Source organism: Manacus candei, unplaced genomic scaffold (genome assembly GCF_025592945.1).
Source record: "Manacus candei isolate 608988 ecotype Guabito, Panama unplaced genomic scaffold, ASM2559294v1 h1tg000008l, whole genome shotgun sequence".
NCBI lineage: Eukaryota > Metazoa > Chordata > Aves > Passeriformes > Pipridae > Manacus > Manacus candei.
Genome location: NW_026138056.1, coordinates 15,432,132 through 15,449,466, shown reverse-complemented (window position 1 = coordinate 15,449,466; position 17,335 = coordinate 15,432,132). Strand labels below are relative to the sequence as shown.

The 17,335-nt window shown below is 41.9% G+C and overlaps 1 protein-coding gene across 29 annotated transcripts in view; it reads right to left on the bottom strand.

Annotated features, from left to right (window-relative positions):
• Positions 1-17,335, bottom strand: part of DTNA (dystrobrevin alpha) — a 234,169-nt gene that overhangs the window by 128,388 nt on the left and 88,446 nt on the right. Inside the window, exon 1 of one of the 29 annotated variants that reach the window (XM_051769829.1) lies at positions 1,966-2,004. The exons of the other annotated variants lie outside the window; for them this stretch is intronic. The gene's annotated coding sequence lies outside the window, so the exon portion shown is untranslated. Of the gene's footprint in view, positions 1-1,965; positions 2,005-17,335 lie in introns of those variants that run through there. 29 annotated transcript variants of the gene reach the window in all.

Here is a 17,335-nt window from a genome sequence, read left to right as displayed (position 1 = left end):
AGCTGCTGTCTGATTAGTTTACTTTTGGTGTTACTACCGCTGTTGAATTTGCCCCCTAGACTGGGAATACAGTTTGACCGTGCTGTTAAATTAGGCACCCTAGGAAAGCTAACTAACTGAAATCCGGTTTCTTCCAGGAAAGCTGGAATGAATCACAGTTTCCTTTTCCTGCCACCAGCAGACCCTGACCCCTCTCCAATTAGGGAAAGGAAAAAGCAGACAGATTTCTCTAACAGCTCTTCCTCATGAGGATCCTGCTCATCAATTTCCAAAAGTCCACAAAGAAGACAAGAGAATCATATATTCGGCTATCTTATGTCAGGCAGAAGACCTTACCAGCATTTCCTGCCTCAAGCATTTGTAAAATACAAGCTCTTTCTCTTGACACCTTTGAAGAATTCAGTGTGCTCATAACTCCTAAAGAATCATAAGAGAAACTGGTGATTGATAGGAAATCATTAAAAAATTGGCCTTTAGCTATAGAATATTCCTTGTTTTGGAAATATGGTCTTACAGACTCTGGGGTTTAAGGGTTATCAGTGGGTATTTACCTTTCAAACACAAACACATTTACTTTTGTGTCTGTGAAAACAGATGCACAACTTTCTTTGTCTTGGTTCTGTAAATATTCAATTAAGCTAATAAACATTTAAACTGAAACAAATTAACTGTTCCAGTGCAACATTTCCATTTCAATTAACCTTGTAATTTAAATGTTCATCTGCCTACTTTCAATGTAATTTAAAGCTAGTAAAAATTCAAGAAATCTTCAATATAAGTGAAATATAGCCTGACTGGAATGATAATAAATCCTTAGGTGAGATGCCAGCAGTGATTTTTCTAACAAATTGACAATAAAGAAGGGTGATGCATTTATGAAGCCTAGGGGTTACAAAAAGGGGAAAAAAAACCCAACCCTTTTTTTTGCTTTGTTCTGCTAACTTCAGCAGAATTAACAGTCAAGATGTTCCTAGTTTTCCAGTATTAGCATTCCTCAGTGCACCCTCAGCCTCACTGCAGTTGTCAAAGGGTGCTTGAAAGTCTAATCTGCCTCTTTTCATTCTAAGAAGCACTCCACACAAAAATACCCCTAACTAAAGACAGCTAGCAGGCTTTTAGTCCTCACCTCGTGACATAAATGTGTGAAAAGTAACATTTTTAATTACAGTTAGTAGGTGGGCGGGTGGCACAGTGCCTCTCAGCCCCGCAAATCCAGCTGCTTTTAGTCCAGTGCTTGGCTGCAGCTCTCAGTGAGGTTGGGATGGTCAGCCTCAGAGGCAGCCAGAACTACTTCAGCATCTCAGAAAAACTGCACAATTTGACACCATTCACAGACTACCTGGACAGCAGAAGGAAGAGGAGACTTGCAGTTGGTGCTTGTTTTACTCTCCTTGACCTGATGCAAAAGCACTTCTTAGGTCACTTATCTTTAATAAAAGAGCTCACGACATTTCATCTTTTCTTCAGTCATTTTTTGTTTTGGAAATCATGAAAACCAAAGTAATTCGATAATTTGTGTCTAGTGACATACACGAGTTACTTCAAGTGTGTCTTTGTGTACACACAAAAACAAATATATGTGGGTTAGGCTACATGGGACAGATAGGCAGGCAGGGAGGTGTACTGTCCTAGATTAATTAATTAGCATAGACTGAAGTTGATGGAGGAGGTGGAAGAATCAGAGAAGAGCTTTTCCTTAGTTCAGCATATGGATAGGAGCTTTAGTCTTTGATGTTCAGATCCAGAGACTATCTCAGCACAGGTTTATTTGGAGACAAATCTGTCAAAAGAAGCTGTGCTCCCTTTCCACTCAAAGACCTAACATCTCCAAGAGCCACCTGAACTTTTGGGTAAAGAAGCTGGTTTTCTTCTTTCACAGGAAGTTAACTCCTCACTGAAAGTAATCATCTGCACATATTTCCAAATGCATCTCTATGTTTTAGGGTCTCTGCACTATATGCCCACCTTGCTCACTTCAAAGAGCTTTTCCTTTGGCTGTATCTCTACTGGTCCATCAGGAAAAGAGAATCTCTTCTCAGGGTGTCACAGCATTGGGCATTTTTTCCTTAAGAGACTGTACTACTGGAAACAGGAGGCTGAACAGACTCTTTCTCTGCAAAAGAACAAAGAAGTTCTCCATGGTTCATGGCTGCAGAAAAGAACATGCAACAAGCCAGAAAGCAGAGGAGCTCTAGCATCTCATGACTGCTCTGTAGCACAGACTCATGATCTGTGAGCACTTGGGACTTGAAAATATTGAAGGCAAGTTCCTCAGAGGAAGAATAATAGGAAGCATGACCACAGGCCCATGCGGCCAAGTGACAGCTTTACATCTCTCCTTGAGGCATTAATAAACAAGCGTCCTTTCCTTGCTCAGTGACCACAGCAGTCCTGGCCCAGAGCCTCATGTTCCACAAGTTGTTGCATGTGTTTGACCTGTTTCAGCAGACTCTTAAACCTGACATGAGTACCGAAGCTCACCCTATGGACATCCGAGATAAACATCCTGATGCCACAAGCTCTTGTGCTCCATGAAGAACTGAATCAACTTCTCCTGGGATGATTTCATCGCAAGCTTTCTTCCTAAGAGAAGGGTTTTCCTTAATTTTCCACACTGAATGCTTTAAGTGGCTGGACATTTTGGAAATAACTGTTCCCAAGAGCACAGTTCCTGCATGTGAAGAAGACACTCTGGACTGCTGCCAATGCCCACTCTCGATCTGAGATTTGGCCCCGGAGATGTTAGCCTTCCCCTTTGGAAATGCTTTTGCCCATTTTGATCGAGCCAGATGAATATTTGGATGTGGAGCCCAAGCTCCTAGAGTTAGCATCTGCTACTGTAATCATCCTTGTACATATTTATCCCTAGAAAAATATCTCAGCCATCTGATGGCTGAGTGAAGGACTGGCCTATTCCTACTGCTGCACATATTCCTACATCAATTAGTCAGTGCAAGTTGTTCCATATTGGAATTTTGCCTGAATTACTATTTGCATACAAGGCACATACACATCATATCACATAGCCTTACAATTTTCTGTCTGTTTTGACTCCTACTAATCAAGAATCCAAATTTCATTCTTCTCAGAGGCTGGCACACAGTCATGTCAGTTCAAAGGATTAAATTTTTCTTTCCAGTGGAGTCAGTTTGGTATTTCTGCTCCACAAATCCTGTTTCTGTTTTCCACAAATCCAAATCTAGCAAAAAGATTATCATATCAATAAATTGTGTGATTTTAATCTGTAGGAGTGGGCAGATGAGATCTCTCTTGCAAATTTGTTGTCATTATTAATGAGTTACAGTTTTAATGCTGAATAAAATCTGAATTGCAAAATCGTGCAGTGAAATTATTCTGATGGCACAGTAGTGCATTTTAGCAGTCTTCCATGACTTTCTCAGATGGTTCATGTACAAGAGGCATCCATATGTTTGTTTTACTGCACCTTTCAGAGGTTTTAGTTAGCAGCCAGTATTATTACATCATGCAGTCTATAGACATATAAGACACCATCCCTTGTTTTGAATGTTTTATAAAGGATTCAATGGGATTAATGAGACAATAGAAAGAAAGTGGAACAAAAATCCACGGGGGAAGGTTCATATATACTCATAGATCTTACAAATGAATAAAATGTGAATACACTATTCTTCATTGAAAATACACTATTCTTCACCAAATCATGACCAGGATTATCATCTTTATTAACATTTGCAGAGTTTAATATGATCCTACAAAAAACATGCAATGGAATGCTATTTGGTGAAGGAAACTACCTTTTATTGACAGTGGTCATATTCCTTCTGTTCATCAGGCTTCACCAAGTACATGATTTTCCATAGCCATATTTCCATAACCTCTTACCTTTTTGCTAGTCTAGCAAAGATGATTAGCTGGACGCTCTTTTTGATATTATTTTGCTGGTTTTGTTTAATAATGAAGCCCTTAACTAAGACTCACTTACTTTTCTCCCTTCCTTGTGATAAACTATCACAGATGTGATTTCAAAGACAAATAGAGAAGGAAGTACTTAGAGGGTGCTCTGTTTTCTTTTTTCTAGGTTCCTTAATTTTTTTATTCCCTGGACAAATTCACCCCTAATGCATCTCTGTGACAGCCAGTTAGGGAATGTGTTAGTGACACTATGCTATGAATCACTTGCATCCCCAGTGCCTTATGCTTTGGGCCACAAACAATGTGCTGTATTAGTGAAAAAAGCTCTTGAGTGTTTGACTTAGGTTCCTCATTCACCCAATTGAACAAGGTCCCTAAATCTAGATAGATTAAGCTTCTTTGATTGCTTAAATAATTTGATCTGGACTTCCTTGCTCTGCTTGAAGTGGTGGAATCAGAGCTAAATCACTGTCCTACTTTGCTTGAGTTTTCCCTTGTACAGCTAATCTTCCCCTTCAAAGATTTCCACCCTTTCCCAATCCTCATTTTCAAGAATCCCTACTCAGCTTCTTGCAAACCTGTCTCATTCTGGGATCATTAATGGGCTTCACATTTATGTTTCTTTATTTCACAAACTCTCTCCTGTAAGCTGATGGGCAGAGTGGTTGCTTCTTTCTTCAACTCCGCTGAAGTCACCTCATTACAGCCAGGGGAGCCTCATTTAAATCTGAGCTCTGACCACACAGTCCCTACAGTGCCCCACTGCTCTGTAAGCAAAATTATCTATGGAGCAGAAGTCTGAGGCTCTTGACCACCTCCTTTACTATCAGGAGAGAAAAGCAACTATTTGGTGAAATAAACAGAGGCCAGTGGTAAGGAAGAAATATGTTCTAAGCTGCAGATAACAGAAAGCATTCAAAATGTTGGAAACACCTCATGGGAAGCAGGAAAAAAACCTGAACCATTTAACTTGAATTTCAGACAGGCTCTCCACCTTCTCCACTACCATTTTGGTCCCTCAGTTTTTCCCTTTCTAAAGTATTGTTGTCTTCCTTCACCTAATGGATGCTACTTGAATGCCTGTTACATTTAACCTAGTGATGTGTAAAAGCAAAAAAAAAAAGGTGCATAATAGTTTTTTTGAGTTTGATATGAGTCTGAATAAACATATAAGTTCGATGCTGACATTAATTACTTATATTTACCAGTATATGGATAAATGGCTAACAGGGTAAAAACACGATACCCTGTGGCACTGTTTCCACTTTCATGTCTTTACAGGCACACTGAAGTTTGGTTAACTGCATTAACAACACTTCTAGACTTAAGGAGGCAGCATAAAATCTGAAGGAGTAAATGACATGAAAATTCATTTCCAAGAAGACTCAGGCACCCTGATGCAGCAGATTGGGAGGGAGAGAGGAAGAAATGTTAATAAATGCCAGAGAGCAGATCGTTAAAAGGTATTGGTAATAAAAATCACTAAGTAGATAATGCCCTGGATTCGGACTGACAACAGAGATGTTCTGAACCACTGTGCAGATAGTAATAAAACCATAACTTGTTCAACATCTTGGAGTGAAGCTGAAACAATCACAAAAACTACATACACATTTTGCATTGATTTGAGGGCAATTACCTCCTAATCTGTAAGATTCGTCTCTCTACAGTAAGAGTCTCTCTAACAGTTTGAACCATTGTCAGTGTATTCACATTATCACATTACTAAAGTAACTTTAAAAAAAACAAAAACACTTGGAAAAAATTAAAAGAAAACTCTCTGGGAAGCTGTGCTGCCCCACCGAGGAGGGTAAGGTCTCAGGTTAATTGATGCAGCTGTACCTTACCTGGTTCTGCAGTTTAACACCGCCACACGCCCCTACCTTCCGCTGTGCACAACATGTGCTGGGAACTGAAGCATTTGACCTTCCCCAGCTCTCCAGCAGAAACTCCAGTGCAACCTCTACCTTCAGCAAGGAGCTGTGTTCCTTTTCCCCCTCGTGCTCTGCACAGAGCAATCTAATACACCTCATCATGTGGTGTGTTGCTATAGCAGCAATGAATCCAGCTGCTGCAACACAAAAGACTGACAAAAAGTTGGGTTTTTTTCCCGTCCACCCACCCGGTAAAAGTCAGGGTTGTTTTCTTGTGCAGCAAATCTAACCCAGATAGACTCATACCACCTGTCAGAGCTAAGTTATGGCAAAGTCTAAAAAGAAATACACAATTAAACTATAGGGTTTGCTTTGGGGGACAACTTTATTTATTTTTAAGAAAAAAGTGAGTCAACCCCTTAAACAGGTGATCATTATCAGCTGCCATTCACTAGTTTCAAAACTTAGGTTCCTATCTGCATAGGAATTGCAATCAAATAATCACGTTCAGCAGTCAGAAATGCAATGGTACAGCTGCAGAGCCAGTACAGGTGACAAACACCAGATTTACACCTTCAAAAACAAACCAGTCATGCACTGTCACCCTTGTGGTCTGGAAAAAAAACTTTTACAAAGTTGTTTGATTGTGGAACAGAATTGCATTTATCTGGAAAATGCTAAATAATTATTATTAATGCTGCCCTACTGGATTAAGCATGAGGACTAAGCATAGAAAAACCTTTTGAGTTAAATATTGATGCTTTACAGCTTCAAATGAATTCTTGCACTGCTGAGACATCTTAGTAATACTGAAGTTTGCCTTGGGAAGTGTACTAGAATATATGAATTACCACTTCTAAAGTCCCAGTCTTGTAACTGCATCTTTGATAACAAATTCTTCCCACAAAGCAGGGCCATATTCTTCCTCCAGCAGTTTCAGCACAGAAAAGGACAGAACAGGCAATGTGTAGCCCAGCCTTTCACCTGTAGGAAGCTTCTTCAAGAGCAGGGACTAAACCGGCAGCAACCTGATACTGCCACGCAAACTGTGCCAGGCTTTTCTGAAGTGGTCCTAGTGAGGTTTTTCCCAAGAACCTGCCTTCTCCAATGTGACAGGCATTTGAGTTGGAGTAACTGCTTCTCATTTCAAAGTCTGTTCAAGGTGTGAAAGATACTATTGCTCCAGGAGTGTCTTAAGCAAGAATGTAGTCCGGCAACTACATAATCAAAAGGTCAACTTTTCTATTCGGTTCTCCATTTGTCTGAATGTAATGGAAGATGCAGAAAAAGCAGTTACTACTATCACAGGCCTCAACCCACCATGTTAGAGAGTCCAAAATAAAAATCAAACTAAACCCCTAATTGCTATTTCATTCTCTCTTACTGCCTTATAAGAAGAGTCAAACTCTACTCAAGTTAATTCATAATATTTTTACCCTATTTTCATATCTGCCAAAGCTGTTTGTGGAATCTGCATCTTACTGCATTGGTCAGCAAAAGCTGGCTTTGGAGTTCACAGATCTCCAGTTTTGTAGATGTTCAAAGCTGCAGCTGTTCTAAGAGACCTCTGAAGATGGAAACCAAAAAAGCAATCTCCTGGAAGAGTCATCTTACTTTGCCTTGAAATAGATACTTATTTATTAACTTTTAAAATTCTGTCTGGCATCCTGGATACAGGGACAAAACAGGGTGCAAGAGGATTCCCCTCAGAACAATTTCTACAGTTAGTCAATGCCTATTCTGTCAATTGTTAATACACAGTGAATTTTCTTCCCCAAATACTGACTATCAGGAAAACAGATAGGCCACAAAGCACATCCTTAAGTTGTATAATGTGATTGAGTTTCAGTTGCTACACTGTCATTTGCAAACTCTGTGATAAGTACTTTAAACACAAACAATTGCAAAAAAACCCAAAAGCTGGAAGGCAAGCAAACTTTCTGTGCAAGTCTATTAATATTACTGTCTTGTTTACTATCAGTGACTTCACTCTAATTGTGCACAGAGTACACAAGTAAAAAAGAAAACCTATTGAGGGAGTCTAATGAACTATTAAATGATGTCACCTGTCATAAGAGAAACGAACACAGGCTATTGAAGAGCAATATCCCTCAGTCTGAACCAATAAATGATCCAGGTTAGGCAGCTGAAGCTGCAGGCTGGAGCCCCAGCAGAAGTCTCTCCCACTCTCTGACCAGAGGGCTTTCCCACTCAACAGAACTTGCTGTCATAATGACACCTGCTTACTGTTTATAGAAGGGCTGACAATACACAGATCAACAGAGCCATAATTTCAATAATTCATGTCTGCTCTGATGTCCCAAGGCCAAAAGCAGCCTCCTGTGTCACTCATGATTTCACGCTTTCACAGTCTTTATCTCTCCTGCTGTGTTCCCCCCAAACCCAGTTCTCCTTTCACTCCTATGGATTTGTAGCGAACTTCGGGAGACGAGCAGGAAAATCCAGACAGTTTTAGAAATTGTGCCTGTCAGTAATGGGGGACGGCTTTGAACTCTTCAAGTTTTTTTAATACAGGTAGGTGCCTGGTATGTGCTGCTAAGGAAGGTGGAAACCAGCTTCCAGGTGGCAGTTACTTTTGTACGGAAAGGGTCGGGCATAGCTTGAAGCACCATTGCGTGCTTACTGTTCTGGAACACAGTCAGTTAATACACTACCTGGGAAATGAAAAAGGAGAATGAGCCAATGTCAAATGTACTCAAAGTAAGGTTACTCTGCCTTTCTTTAAACACCTGTTGGCCAGGGGCTGCCTGACACAGATGGCACCAAGCACATTTGCACTTGTAAGACAATGGCCATTTTCCCATCAAAATATTTTCTCATCAGAAATGCTACCGAGACTTCGAAAGGGTTCTCTTCCTACTTTGTAGGATAACTGATCCTCTCACACAATACTCAAGCCACGCAGAAAAATGTTATTTTGCTATGAGTACTGACTCCCTCTGGAAGAATTCAGCCTGCAGCAGCTGCTGAGACTTGACTCTCTCTTTAAAGCGCAGTGTGAGCATTGGGATGGAGTAGTGGCACTGCTCCGGTACTTCCAAAGCCAAGCAGGAGCTGGCACAGGAAATCACATCTTGCCACCCCCACTTGTCTGACAGACAGCATGACTTCTTTCACTTTGCCTTCACAGCACCCCTGCCATGGTGCTGGTCAGCTGCTTGGAGCAACAGTGGAAAAGGCCTCCCTAGTGCTGCCCAAATGGCTGAAGGTTGGGCTGCAGACCCCAGGAGATTGCAAGATATTCAAAGCAAACACCTGTGCTTGAGTCTGTTTGCTGTCACATTTTCGAGCCACAGATGATCAGAGTTTTAGGCTTTCCTTTATATAGAGGCAGGCACTCACTCTTTTTGCCTCATTTAATTGCTTTCACAGGGAGCCAGGACTATTAAGTCCCATCAATCCAAGCCACATCCCGGCTGAGCCAGCCTGTCTTAGCAGTTTCTGGGCACAGGGCAGGGTCACCCAGCTGGCTCCTGAGGGGGGTCAACGAGATTCTGTGCCAGCTTTGGCTCCCAGCCTTCCATGCTGGACCCAGGCAAGTCTTCACATAGCCTCTTGGACTTCACCACCAGGTGCTCCTCAGAGATCCGGGTTCTGCAAGCCCCAAGAGCATGGATCCAGCATGGCTTTGTAGAGCCTGCGAGCCCCATGCAAGCCCCTGCGCAGGAGGGCAGAGACAGCCAGAGGGCATGGCTGTGGCTGCACCAGTGCTAACAAGCCCGTCTGGGCTCAACCTGACTCGGATGCCCTTCTCAAATTAATAACGCTTCAGGCCAGAGCGGTGGAAATACAACACAGAATTATCTCCACAGCTGAGCCGCTTCACGACACCGCAAATATTTTGTTCCAGCATTGCCAGGGAGGCGGCGTGCAGAGACAGGAGAGAGCCGCCACGGTTTGGCACGGGGCAGACCTTGCACTAAGGCAGGCAGGCAGTCTGTGTTACAAAACCGTGCCCTTATCTCGTATAGCCAAGAAACAGTTGTAACAACTGAAGTCATTACAGCTCCTCTTTCTCCTTATTCCCTACTCCCTGAGGATCCAAGTATCTGGTAACTGGCAGTGCATGCCACTGGAAGCCAAAAAACCACTCAAGCCCTATGGTGCAAGAATCCACAGCGTCCTGAAAAATTATTTTGACTATTTTATGAGTGGGACTTCTTGCTCAGTGTGTGTCTCTGGTTGTGGTTAAACTCTGAATGCAAAATAAAGCACTTTAACAAAAATAGGTCAGAATGAACAAAAACTCTTTTAAGACCAAGCTCAGCCTCGCTTGTCACCTCCCAGCAATGGACCCACAGGGTGTCTGGGAAGACAGGTGTGCCACCCAGGTATGCTCTTATACCAAGCTAGATGAGGAACCACAACTTGGCAGAGAGCAAGTACAGTTACCCTGCTTGTACGTATCTCCTTGGATGCCTGCAAGAAGTCTGCTGGCTTCTCAGCTGGCTCCTACAGGCTTGCTGAGCAACTGGGAATATCCAGATGTACAGGGAAGGGAAGAGAAAGAGGAAGAAAGTAAGTAAGCAAGGAGGATGTATCTAATTTCCTATTTATTTTTTATCATTCCTACCTCTTTCGCAAGGCGAACACACTGGCTGTAAATAGCCTAGAAACTGAAAGGTTTGACCCGTCTTCCCCATGCTGCTACAAGCATTCTTTCCAACACAGTACTGGTCTGTGCAATCCCCTTGTTAACTACTAGTGAGCCACTAAGAATTGTTGATCACTATTCTGAATTGTTTCTTTATTTCTTCTTCCTAAGGAGAACTCACCGGCCACCACAAAGCATTGTCAAATATTTTCCATCCATGTCAAGACTTTGTCAGGTCTGGCTTTGCATTTTCTTTCTCTCTCTCTCTCTCTCTCATGCTTGACGTGTTCCTTGCCTTGTCCTGCTGCCCTTCCAGATGATGGTTACTATGGCACTGAGTACAAGGCCAGTGATGCCATATGAAGCAGCACCGTAACACTGGGGAGAACAAATGTTTGAAGACTGGACTACAACTCTACAGCAGAGTGACAGCTCAAGCACTTCTAAAGCAACGGTGCAAACATGCAAACACAAGGGGCCAGGGAGCAGTTGGATGAAATGGCTTTTTCCTAATGGTTCTCAGAAGGACATATTTAAAAAAAATCCTCAGATAAATTAGCAATTAGGTTCCCTATCGCTATGGTCACTTCTACACTCTTGCAGAGACAATTTTATTTGAAACACATTTCTTCATTCATATTTTAACAGATTTCTACAAAGGCAAAAGTTCAAACTACCTCAAAAACCATCTATGTTAAATCAGCCCAACTCAGTCTCTTGCCACCTACCCAAAAGCAATGGGGCTGCTGCCAGTTCTGCCCAGCACCCTCCTGCTCTCTCATTCCCCTCCACTGCCCACTCATCAGTTCCTCAGTCCCACCCCACAAGCAACTTAGGCATGAAGTGTGTGCATGTGCTGGGGGTACACATGTTGTAAAGGGCATGCAGTCATGATCTCATTTTTCACATCGGACAGGCAATTTTAAAAGAGTGTAAGGCTTCTTTCAGCAGCTCAATGATAAACCACCTTTTAGACATAAAGAGACATAAGCAACGGACTAGGTGAAGACAGCAGTCTGTCTGAGTTTGCATATACTCTATTTTAAGCATCTAACATGAATGACCTGAATTGCCTGTGTAGAGACACCTGCCTCTCTACAATGAGGTTACTGGGAATTGCTGCTCCTGACGCTGTCCTCTGAATTGCATCCAAGTTGGATGCTTAAAACAGATGGTATCAGTACATCTCCTAAGGTTCTGCTCTAAGTAGACAAACCTAACCTCTTTTAAAATGAACAAAATCATGTACAGGATTGCAGACCTAAAATCCAGGCAATCCAGGGGCTGGAGGGACCCTCTGCACAATCCCCTTATGCCGGAGTGGTTCAAAGAGATGCTGAGAGAACAGCAATGAGGCCTTCCGCCAAAAGCTCTAGGTCATTTTTTCCATTTATTTGCTTTTACCTCAGCTAAACAGCATAAACTAAAGAAGGTCAACCCAGTACAGAAAAACAAACCTCATGGGCAAAGTGGAGGCCAGCCAAGTAGGAGGGCAGAAGTCAAGAAGTGGCATCCTTCCCTCTGAGACAGTGTCGGTGCCAGGGGTGCATGGTGTGTGACAGTGGATGTTCTCAGAACCAGGGCTGTTAGACAAGAAGCTGAACAGTATTTCTAATCTCCTATCATTATGGATCATGCAGTTTTTCCCCATAATATTCTGCCCTGCAGTACTGGCCAGATTATGCAAACAGATAACTCTGTTTGCTACAGTTTCCTCAGTAGTTTCAGTCAGACACAGCATTCTTCCTTGCTTTCTGACCCTAGATCCAGGTTCCTCTGATAGGAATGGGTATTAAGATTCCTGCAAATACAAAGCTTTGTACTATCTTCCAGAATGTTTAATTCCTGTGATTATTAGGGATATATTTACATACTGTCGATTATTAGGGATATATTTACCTACTGCGGTTATAAAATTTGCATGGTTTTGTTATCATTTGAGAAGGTTTTTTGGCTACATTTGTCACAAAATATAAGAGATCTAAGGATTTCCTTTCCTCAGCTTAGCATAAACTATACGTGGTGATGTTTGTCTCTATAGATATGTGGTAGGAATCCTGTTAGCATTTATGTATGCTTCCCCAGATACTTATTCCATGCTTTAATTAACCCTAGGATTTGAGTCTTTCATGAGAAAATTATCAAGTAGGGCCACTGTAGTGTGATTTAACCACTCAGCCAGAGGGAGAGAAGGATATTTTATTTTAAAAATTATAAAGGATATGCCAACAACCTTTCAACTACGGTAGTTCACTGGTAGTTATAGCATCATGATAAAACCAAAGTCACTGAAGATAGCACCATGACATTAGTAGTTGAAAAGCTAAAATTGATATGCATGTCTGGTCTGTTTTGTTGCACAAAGTTTAACAATATCAAGGGATATATATATATATCCATATATATATATCTGACAGAGTGCTTTTATAACCAGAACCTGGCATTTTATACTCACAGCTTGGCACATACTACAAGGGAAACTGATGTGCAGAGCTCATCCGCTTTTTGAGATAATCATTAAGCTGCCACAAATTTTAGAACAACTAAGCATCTCTATTTGAGAGCAATTCTGTAGTCTGGCAGATAGAGTGGGACTGGGGCAAAGAGGCCACCAGCAAGGTGAGACCACAGGACCACCCCATATCTGTCCCTAATTCTCTTCCCACCAATTACGAGGTGGAGCAGCTCCATCACCTCTCCCAGGCCCTGGTGACAGAAGAAGCAGCAGTGGGACTACCCTCTCTCGAGGCTGTCAGGACAAAGAAGGGAGGGGTACCCATCTCTGTGGGGCTCCTGCTGCTAACCTGGGGCTGCAAGCCCCAGCTGCCAGCTGATGGTGTGCTTAGGTGGGGTTTAGGCTACCTAGAACACCACTGAACAGATAATGCACACTTCACCATGGGGAGCTTTTGTCCTCCATCATAAATGCCAGAAACCATATTTAAAAGAAAAAAAAATATCCATACATCTTTTGCCCAGGTGCTACTGGGACCTGACTGCCTATCTGAGGCTGAACCTGGCTGCGGGTCAGGGCTGCAGGTTTCCAGAAGACAGGGAAAGAACCAGATAGGCGGTTCAGCTGATAGGTGAAGTAAACATTGTCCAGACACCATGGCAACAAGAATAAATTCCTACCTATCTGCTTTTATACATGTCCTCCCAAGCTTGCTGCCGTGTTACCCTGCTGCCAGGCAGCATGTGTATTCTGCTATGGGGCTGTAACAGCATGCTTCCCTAAATGCTATGAAAGTTATTTTGCCCTCCAGCAACAGAAATCTGCACAGGATTTTGCCTGACAAGGCTTCTCACTATAAAGAACCTCAGTATTTACATGAACAGTCCTTAAAAGATACAATGAACTTTTTTTTTAAAATCACTTCTTCAACTTTCAAATATGCTATTATTATGCAATATATAACATGACTTCAAATAAAACAGTTCTATAAATAAATATATTCTTTTGTTTGATCTGTGGTTTGAACAACACTTTGTACTTCTGTCTGTGCAGCTTTTTAATATAAAAGTAGAGGAGAGTGAAAGTAGTAATAGAACAAAAGTAACACAGACAAGAGATTAAGGGAAGTGCATTAAGTTAAACTATTTTTAACTCTTACTTTAATATTTGATTACGCTTCATGGCCCATCTACATTTTTGAAGTGAGGAAAAAAGTACGATATTGCTGCAATTTTACATACTGCTTTATTATTTTACCCCAACTGCTTTTAGTTATAGTGCTTTGCCAATAGCCATCTTTTGTCCTTCTTAACAACTTGCCTAAATAAGTTTGGAAGATCAGCAGGAACCGGTAACGTGCCTGAGATACTTCTATCTCCTCACTGCTCTTGCCGAGCAAACTGTTTCCCTGTATGTTTCCCCCCCAGTGCAGAGAGAAGAGCTCCAGCATTGTGGAGAGGATACAAACCCCAGTCATGAACTTACACAGATTGAACCTTGCTTTACCTGGTCTGCCACGTTGCTGTTTGTGCTGGCTCAAGGTAGTCTCCACCTGCATGAACCAAGCACAGGTAAGGCATGTGTACAAGCCCAACTCTTCTGCCACTTTATCCATTTTATTTTGCAGAGTACATCTCCATCACCTGGTTGACCTCAAGCAGGCAAATCAGATGTAAACTCCCTCTTTAAAGGCCGTGCATCACATCTAACAAAGCCAAAATCTCTGAACAAATTCACTGCCGGAGGTCACTGTGCTTCCATGCAGGGAGAAGCCAAAGCTGGTGGTGTGAACACAAGTGAGGCTCACAGGATGTGCCAAAAGTTAACTGGCTCCTGTGCCACTGCTCTGCTGTGTGGAAGAAACTCTGCTTTTGAATTTAATGAGTCCAGCTAAGCACATTCCTAAGCCTAGAGAGGACTAGAAACCAATAAATCTTGCATTGACAGAGATGCAACTATTCTAAATAAAAATAACTTTTGATTTGCATTTATGGGCCTATTTGCATTTTTTTTAATTCATGCACTGGGATGTAGTGGTTTCCCTCTCCCTAAATCTCTTTGATAGCATGTTAATGCGTCTCCTTTTTAATTTAGCAAAATCAAAAATGGACAGATTCAGGAAATATATTACCACTCAGAAAGAAGTGACGTGAGCTAAATAGGGCATCATCAGCAACAATTACAATAATGTGTAAGTATAACTGCGTTTTTCTGTTATTAGCATGAAAGGTAAATACGAGGAACAGCACAGTGATGCATGTAAAAGCCTTTCTAAAGAAATCTTTAAGGAAAATGTGATTATAAACAGTGGGTAAACCACAATGCTGCTTTTTACATTACTTTAACCAAAGTAAGCCTGACTTTTCTGTTGGGAGTACGCTCAGGTACATAGTTATATAGTGAACAAAAGGAAAGATGGAAGAAGACAGAATGACACAGGTGATCTGAAACTGTAAACTGTTGTAAACTGACAATCATGTTTCAGTCAACTTTGCCATTGTGCAGTACATGAAACACTGTCCAGTGTCCAGCTGAGGGCACTGCGATGGGATGTCTCACTGCCTTCATCTGGCCATACAATTAATTACTACACATGCCAATGTCCAAAGAGCTCCAAGTTCAAGTTAGGACCTCGTTTATAACATCCACACCTATCTTCACTTAGTGAAAATGTTGTGCAGGAAATGGAAGTGCATCCTGGCTAAAATTAGGCAGGTTGGATGCCTGTCATCAACTTAGATGGTTGAACAGGGTTCCAGCTTTGTTCAACCAGTGTGTTGCAATCTTCAGACATGAAGCCTGAAACAGACTTCAGAATTACTGTAACAACCCTATTCTGAAATCTAAAATGAGCAAGTGGTTTCACATGTGTCTCTTCAATCCATAGGCTGCGGGCTCACCTGGAAGACCCTTTCCTGTGTCCATCCTCTTTTTTGATGTGCATGGCTCTGAAGGGGAGGGGAGTCTCCAGAAAGCTGAGAGCAGCAGCACCCAGTGTTTGGCAATTTATGAAATGTCACATAATATAGCAATATTCAGGCCTATACTTTTCCCTGAAAAGAAAAAATTAATTTCTTGCTTAAGTTATGGAGATAGGGTTCAAAACATAACTGGTTAACCCCCCTTGCCCTTTCCTCTGATCCCTTGACCAAGTTAAAATTCAGCATTCAAATGTGAGAGACACTGAAAGTCCCTGACTGTGGAAGGGAGATTGAGGATGTGCTAACCTAAGCCCTTCCACAGCCAGCCCTTTCTGAAGACAGAGCAGCTTCTAGTCTCCAGACTAGTGCCATGGAAGCCAGCACCTTGACTCCTGTTTTCCCAGTACAGAGATGTACAAGGCATAGTGGCATTTCTGCATTGCATCCTCCCCATGCTCATGCAAGAACCCCTAATCTTGCTTTTCTTACAGATGTAAATCAACAAAACACGTTGTATGATAGAAAGGGTTTCTCTCTGCTACTATTTACCTGCAATGGAAGCTCTAAAATGCCCCTAAAAGACCCTCTAAATCCTGTATTTATCCTGAGCTTTGTGGGATCTGTTTCTCCTTAGGCAGCTTTTAACAACTTAAAAGCAGTGTCTGCCCTCATCCCACTGTGGAACTGCAGCTTGTTCTTCCTTCAGCAATTTTGAACAAAAAACTTGGATGTTTATATAAGGGGGAGAAGACTTTCATGATACACAAGAATCTTGTTGCATTTTGACCTGCAAGCAGAAAGGATGGAGCCTTTCAGGTGACTAACTGCTGCTCATTTTCAGGGATGATTCTCCACATCAAGCACTGCAATAGAAAACCCTCTATGACCTGAAAAGTTAAGTACACTCTGGCCCAGGAAATGGAGGTGACTACCCTTCTGGGAATCAAGCACATAAAAATGACTGATGAATTACACTGTGGACCTCCAAATGAAGCACTTGTGTAAATATAGATAATCTCGACATTATCCTTATCTATCTTTACAGATATTATTAACTATCTACAGATAAATGCTGGGGGAAGATAGCTAGGAATTTGTATGTGAAGCAATCACGTTGAATACAGCTGCAGCTGATTAAACCAGTTTTAATTTAACTAGAACCAAGCCAGTCAGCACTTGGGGGCAAGAATGCAAATGAAGTGTTTGTATGTCCCGTAAATCTGAGCGCTGGGTCTCCTGGGCAGCCTGGGTGTCCTGGATATCTGGCCAGGGCAGCCAGGGCAGCAGCCACTACAGAAAGTGCAGCCCTGCTGAAATGTCTGCAAATCATAGAGCAACCACAACCACAACTAACGTGAGCGTGACAGGTCATTCAGCTATGGTAAAAAGATGCACAGTGAAATGTATCTAGACTCCAGTATTTTAAAATGAAAGCTTTCTGAGGGGGGCAAGCAATGTCCAAAATGCAAACCACACAGAGCAATATATTTCATTATACTGTAGGAGAAGGGACAACTACAAAGGGCACCAGGTTGCTCTGACTCCACAGCTTAAGAAATGTGAATCTACATCCATC